The sequence below is a fragment of the Otolemur garnettii genome, unplaced genomic scaffold (assembly GCF_000181295.1).
Source record: "Otolemur garnettii isolate 467f Iridium unplaced genomic scaffold, OtoGar3 scaffold00111, whole genome shotgun sequence".
Taxonomy (NCBI): domain Eukaryota; kingdom Metazoa; phylum Chordata; class Mammalia; order Primates; family Galagidae; genus Otolemur; species Otolemur garnettii.
In genome coordinates, this window is record NW_003852506.1 from 5173290 (window position 1) to 5181095 (window position 7806).

A 7806-nucleotide genomic window follows, 5' to 3' on the forward strand; every position below is an offset into this window, starting at 1 on the left:
AATCACTCTTAAGCCCCAAAATTTGAGGTTGGTGTGAACTATGACACCACAGCACTTTACCCAGGGCACAAAGTGAGACTCTATTAAAAAAAAAAGATGGGTGCAGAATTTTAAGATAATTACTTTATAAAGTTTCTTTAAACTGAGGATATTTTCTACATTCTTAGAAATCCTTTTACGGGGAAACACTGAATTATTGAGAAACACGGAATTAGTTTTAGAAATACATTGAATGTTTTTGCCATGTTTTGTTTTTATTTTTCATGCATTTTTAGCATCTTAGATAATCTCTAACATTCCAACATAGCATGAAGTAATTTATGATATTTAACTAACTCAACAGTAAACATACACAAAAAAAGAAACAAAAGCTACAATAGTCTGCGTACACTGTTCTCAGCAGTCTGCATACAATGTCAAGCAGGAACATGACGTAGCAGGGAATCTCTCAGTTAATATTTCACTAAAGCCATTCAAGTTGAGGTCAGGTTTTAATTGAAACCCCCTAAAACATCTTGCATATCACTTTGCTGCTTTCTGATGACAGTATTCATTAAGTTAGCTTGTCACTTAGGGATGACAATCAAAGTATGTTTTGTTTAAAAGAAATGACTATGAATAGATTGGTTAGCTGGCAACTCTGCTAGCCAGATGGCAATGATTTTGAGACAGATTGTGAAAAGGGTATCAATTATTTTTAATTAAGCCAGATTACCTCAGCCCAGACACTGTCTACCTCTAAAGCAGTTCCCTGAAAGATCTTAAGAGTGACCTTTACTAAGGGAAGGTGATTAATAGTTTCAAAGATTCAACATTACCTGAATTCCAACACACAAATATTACAAATATTTCCCAGTTGTAACACCACAAAATTACACATGTTTGACTGTGATGATCTTTTCAATTTACGTAAATGCAGCAGCATCTGTTTTTGTGTTCCGTGTGAATGACACACCTAATGATAAGGTGTATAAACACCCCAGTCCAAGAAGTGACATTCAAACTCAGGTCTTATTATTGTAAGTCACATCTCCCATCGACACACCTGGGAAACTTCTCCTGTTCCTGTGGGACTACCTACGTTACCCAGGTGCCTCCTGTGGCTCTTCCTACCCCAGCAACCTGGTCTACAGCACTGACTCTCCTAGCACCTGCTAGCTGGGCTCCTCCCTCTACACCGGCTGTCAGGAGACCTGCTGCGAGCCCAGCAGCTGCCAGACGTCCTGTGTGCTGTCTAGCCCTTTGCCAGACGTCCTGCTGCCACCTGAGGACCTCCTTGCTCTGCAGTCCCTGCCCCTGCCCGATGACTTAGTCTGGATCTCTGGGCTTTGCCTCAGGTCATTTGTCTGTGGCTCCCAAGCTTTGGGCTTTTGACCCAGTGGTTTCTAATCAGTGGACTGTGGCCCCACTGCTTTCTCATCCCTAAATTATAGATCCAACTTTTATGGTCCAACCTACTTTCCTTCTAGATGCTTCCAGTCTGCTTCTTACCAACCAGCCTATGGATCTGCCTTCTACTGATGAGAAGCACAAGAAATGTAAAGACAATAGCTACTGGATCAAAGACGTATGTAATGAGGAAGCATACTGCTCTCCTAATGCATCACCTATTAATTTCCCCAAGTACAGTTTTAAATTTTATGTAATGGAAAATGTCATAAGTTTAAATAAAAATGTTACATAACATCTATATATCTGCTTCATATTTTTTGTTTACTTTTTGTCTTCATAACTACTTTTGAATATCTGACTGGGCTTTTCTGTATCTTGTACTTACCATTTAAATTTTTTTTTAACTTTAACATATTAACTGCCATGTAAGTTATAGTTAACTCTTGCTAATTTGAGCTCAAGGCCTCAAGAAGCATATATCACTTGCATGTCTCTTGACCTTGGAGTGAGGCCCTCTGGGAAAACTCTGCAGTGGATCTGTGAAAATCTCACTTGTTGATGTTCTTATTGTTACAATTAATATTGACATTTTAATTCCAAAAATGTGGATTAAATTAATAGAAGTCAATAGCTTTTTTTAATTTATATTTACCTTTAAATTATACTTAAGCCTGAAAAAAAAAAAAAACACCTTACCCTTAAGAACTATTTTTCAATATACTTATGTTACAAATTTTCAAGTTTTTATATTACTTTAATTGATGTACGTTTTAGGATTATTTTGTTTTCAAAATTTTTATTCTATTTTTGTAGTAAGACATTATGGCCCCAAGGGAAAAAAATTGTTTTTTCTAGTGTTATCAGTCAACATGTGAAAGAATAAAATTGCCCAATTTCCTGTTCGAGCTGGCAGAAACATTTTTATCTTTCATGTTCACTTCATCATTAATTACTTTCACATGGTAAACCACAGAGTATAAATTCTCAAGATAAAAACTCATAACCATGGACTATTTTTTTTTTACCTAGGTAGTAAGAAAATTCTACTTTTATGTAAAATAATTACAGTATGCAGTGAATATTAAATTGACTAGGTCACATTATTTTGGGAGAAAGATTACTTATAAAATAAATTCTAAAATATATGAGCATCCAGGAGGAAGGTTGATGTTAGCTAGTGAGTTAGATTTGGTAAGGGCTCCAGTTTCCCCATGCATATTACCTAGTGAGAAATTAAGTCTCTAAAGAAAATCTCTAACATATTTCAATATTCATTAACAAATAGAACCATTTTTTAAAATAATCAGTTTTATAAGTTTGATGAATTATGGATTTGTCCATTTTTAGAGTGGTTTGGTTGATAGCATTTATTTGAAAAAGGAAATTCAAACCTCATGCAAACATTCTCTTACAATATTCAGCTAAACACTCAAAGGATTCAGCCAAACACTCAGGCAGCTGATAATGCTGGAATCAAGAGTTATTCCCCAAATGTTTCATAATTTAAGTCAAGAATAGCATTATCAAGATACAGATGACCTAAATCGGGTCCTTACTCACAGGGTAGCAATTTGCCTTGGTTTATTCCTCTTTGTCTTACTATACAGTTTCATTTGGCAATTGTCTCAGCCTTTTTATTTTCTTTCTTATAATCAGTAATAATTTTATTCACATAACTGATGATTGGTTTCAGGGATCTCCAGTTTGCCTCTGCCATGGTTTCATCTAGTAGAGACTAAGTTACATGCACAGTGAAGAGAGTTTTTAGTCTAATTATCAGAAATCTGAAAGAAGACTAAGATATTCTTCTGTTTCTTATCACTTCTGAATAAATAGAGCTATTTCCTTTCTGTCAAAGACAGCATACAGAGAAATCACTTGACAAACAAATTACCCTCATGTCCAAGCACCAGGAAAACTTGCAAGTTCAAATCCTGATGGAGGCTGATGTACTGTTCTAATTTGGCCCACAGTCCTGTGGTCTATTCCACAGATTACAAAATGGAGCGGTATCCATCAGGCCAACAGTAGGTGGAGTTGGTGGGAAATTTGAGAATTAACTTCTCAGGTGTACAGGAAGTATGGGCATAAAATTGAGGCTGCCACAGAGCAAAAAAAAAAGAATTTAAATGCTATCACTATACTGGTTTGGCCATGTATTGTATTGCTTAAATCTACAACTATTTCATTCTTTGGTAAAGTTAAATTCTGTTTAGCAAAATCCTTTTAGAAAAAAATGAGCCTAAAATAAAAGTGTGTTTTTTATGGAAAAAAAAGATAAGTTCTTAAAGCAAGTTGATGATGAGTACATAATTTGTACAACAATTTGATGACATGAGGGTAGGTGATATTTATGGAGCATATGAAATATGCCATCACACTCTACTGAGGGCAATAAAATAAGACTCTGTCCCCCAAAAAATAGAAAACAAAAAAATAGAATTTTGCTGAAGAAATACCAATATCTTCTTCAAAAGATTGTAAAACTTTTAAGACAATTGCCTCCAACATGGATTTATCATCAGCAGATATAAAATATATGTCAATATAACTCTTGGATGAATAATTTTTATTTAGGTCAAATAATTATTTCAAATTATTTTCACTTGTGTTAAATCCTAAATTTTCTTGTTCATGAGCAAAAAAAAAAAAAAATAATAGTTGAAATGATAGGTGACATTCTCCATTAGCATAACAAAGACAATGCTAAAGATTAAATGAACTCCGTTTTAGGCCAGTGTGGCCAAATATATCAAATAGAAAACAAATTAATTCCAGTAAGGGTTTGATTTTTTCATCTGCCAAAAGAATCCATATAAAGCCACGGAAAATTCATAATGTTCTATTTAATAAAGTTAATATAAAATCACACAAAAAGTGTTGCCTCAGTAATAATAAAAAGTAAAAATTTGGAGTAAGGGCAACATCATGGTGAAGACAGTAATGAATCGGTGGAAAAGAAATGTATTTTTAGTTGTGGGAAATATAGAACACAATTTTGCATCCAAACAAGCTATAATATTCTTTGAATAAAGGTAGAATCAATAGTTTTTAAAAAATAAAACATTTTGCATCTACTCTAAATTATGGTGGCAATCAGTATTTTTCCTTTCCTTATGAATCACTTTCACCTTCATGTGTGGTATTATCTTCGAGTCATAGTTTTGTTGATGGTTAAGTCATCATTAGTGTTGTTAAGCTGTTACTATATTGTCAAATATATGCAGGGATTTTTCTTATATCTCTTGCTTGGGCTGTATGTTCTTCCATACAAGATTCTCAAACTTTTCTTTTCAAATCCTGAGCTAGTTCTACATTTTGTGGACCACTTTACTCAAAAAATTTTCCATGAATTCTCTCTGATTGGCTCCACCCTCTTTCAATCTGACATACCAGAATGGGAATCTTGTTTGCAGTATTAGTGAAATGCCACAAGATTTCAGAAATTTCACTACTCTTGTTTATATTTTTCAATATTACTAAAGGAAGCACTTTCTATCTAATCTTGAATCCTAGATCTGAATAAACTGCAACATTGAAAATTATGACTGAAATGAATAATATAAAATGTGTTACAGTACTCAGTGTTTCTAATGATTTCTTCTTGAGGTGCCACCAAATATTTTTCTATCAATCTGTTATTTAGTATAATAATTAATAGAGGCTGGGGTGATGGCTTTTGCTTGTAATCACAGCACTTTAGACAGTCCAAAAGGGAGTATCGCTTATGGCCAGGATCATGAGTTGTGTAGGGGCAACATAGCAAGATTCCATCTATAAAAATATTTAGAACATTAACTAGGTGTGTGGGGGTCCATCTGTGGTCCTAGCTCTTTGGAGGCTGAGGCAGGAGGATTGCTGAGGTCAGGAGTTTGAAGCTGCAATAACAACAACAACAAAAAGAGTTAATACAAATTTTTAAAATGTAAATTAGTTCACATTCTTTGAAGTTCTTCCTCTAAACTTTAAATTTGTTTTTATATTTACTCTTTCTTATAGATTCTATTCAGGAGGCTAATGAAATAAGTCTATAAGTAGATTAAGTCTATTCAGATGGGGAATTTCTGTAGTACCAGAAATATTAAGGAACCCTGAAACTAGTAGTTGTATATTAAATTTTTTTTCAAAAATAAAAGAAACAAAAACTAGAAAGAGCAATTAAACAAGATTGATTCACTCGAATTCATCTAGAATGATCTTTAATTTATAAACTTTGGCAAGTTTTAAATCCATTTGAGTGTCCATCTCCTCATGTGTGAAAAGGTCTATAATACATAGTGTTTGTCTTTCTTACAAGGATGTTTTATTAGCAAATGAAAATAGCAAAGCTAATATTTCCTTGTGCCTGCCCATATAATATACTCTAACCTAAGATCCAAGGCATAACTGTTGCAATTTTATGTAGGTTTTAATACTCCCTCTTTGTGTGGATAGCACCTCCCCTCAAAAACATGCCACATTATTTTACTGTACATGGGCTTCTCTAAGGGCACAACTGGAAACATGGAAGGAACTGACTGTCATTTCTCTGTTGCACAATTGTGAGGTTCCAGGAAATGAAACATCTTGGACATTGTTCAACTCACGGAAATAGAGGCTGGTTGATAACTGCGTCTCCTCATCTGATCCTGAGGTGGACAGTTTCAAGAGTTATTCTACAGTCTCCCAAAAGTTCCTTGCAGAATTGTGGGCAAGTTATCCACCAAAAAACTAACTCAAAAATGTATTCTTTCATGAGATTTTCCTCTTTGATTCTTTATCCACCTATGGTTATCATACTTGCTTCCTGGGATCTTGTGCCAAAAATTTGTTGGCACACAAGTCTTTGATTTTAGCTCTGCTTTGGGGGAAAAGAGGAACCATACAAAGACTAATGAATATAAATATTTGTTCGACACTGCTCAAGTGCGTTGCTCTTACCTTGATTGAGTTTGAACCTTGGACGCTACTCACAATTCCTGGACTGAATTATTACTCCCACCTAAGATTATTGTGATTACTTTTACATGTGTCTGCAGGTGAGGCTCGGGAATGTTCCACTGGTGGAAGGCAGGGATCCTGACACTTATGCTAACTAACAAGGAGCAAACTGTCTGTCCTAGGAGTTGCTTAAGGGTCATTTTTTTCTTTGGTTGAAAATCCACACACAGATATGAGACGCCTGGGTATGTTTTTGTCTAAGTATACATATCACCTTATAAATTATCTGCCATACTTGTTGTTTGAATTTCTAGTTTATGTATTATTAATAATTTCTCACTTTGTTTTCTTATATCAACAGAAATATATGTCCCTAGTCTTAGGCAAGTACAAGCTGTGGTCTCCTAAGAAGTGATCATTCCCATCAGATAGGGAACATATCCAGTGTCAACAGAAATTTTCCCAGATCTATCAAATTATATATTCCCCAAATCCACTTACTTAGTCATATTTATTTTTACTTTAATCTCCCAAATAACTGATACAAAATCTATAAACAAACATGTGAATAGCATATTTAGGTGCCAGATCATTTGTAATAGCTCTTGGAGGAAAATCAAATAGCAAATACCAATGGTACAGATATTAGGACACAATTGTAGGTTAATAATTTCAGGGTGTGCCAGAAGCTGGTGATGCAAGAAGCAAGTGGTGGAAGAATAAAAGGATAATGGCAACCAGTGAGAAGGAAAACGACAGCTACACAGAATATTGACTTTGATCTCAGGACCTAGACGTTTAGCAAGAGAATCAATAGAAGTGGGATCCACAGATTGGTCTGTAACAGGAAGACTGAAAGGTTCTAGAAGCCCAGGAGTTTGGGTAGCAGAATCTGGATCTACAGCCCAGGGAAGGGAAGCCAGAGCCTCCATAACACAGGGCTCTGAAATCACTGGACCCACAGCCCGGGGAGTAGCAGCTGCTGGACCCATAGCCCAGAGATTCAGGGTAAGTCATCTGGCAGGGACTGCAGAGCAAGGAGGTCCTAGGCAGTAGCAGGACATCTGGCAACTGGTGGACTCACAGCAGGTCTCCTAACAGCCTGTGTAGAGGGAGCCCAGCTGGCAGGTGCTGGGAGAGCAGAGGTCAGTGCTACAGACCAGGTTGCTGGGGTAGAAAGAGCCACAGAGACGCCCAGGTAGTGCAGGCAGCCCCTGAAGGAATGGGAGGAGAAGTTTCCAGGGCAACAGTTGTAGGGCATGCTGATGGGAGATGTGAATTCAGCTGAGTGTAATTGAGAAGATTCTCCTTGCTGGCATTCACATGCTCTCAGCCCTAGGTGTGGTCCCCACCAGGGTGATTCTTTGCATATTTGTGCTCCATCATTTACAAATATGCAACTCCTTAATCTCTGTAATTGTGCTTGCATAGTTTCCACATACTGTATTTATGGATATATAATTGTGGTGTTACGGCACAAAGCCCATGAACTTC

General features: G+C 36.0%; 2 pseudogenes; one reads left to right on the forward strand and one right to left on the reverse strand.

Moving 5' to 3' along the window:
- Nucleotides 1-946: 946 nt before the first annotated feature.
- On the forward strand, nt 947-1426 carry LOC105887726 (annotated as a pseudogene).
- Nucleotides 1427-7122: 5696 nt separating this feature from the next.
- Nucleotides 7123-7573, reverse strand: LOC111727546 (annotated as a pseudogene).
- Nucleotides 7574-7806: the final 233 nt, after the last annotated feature.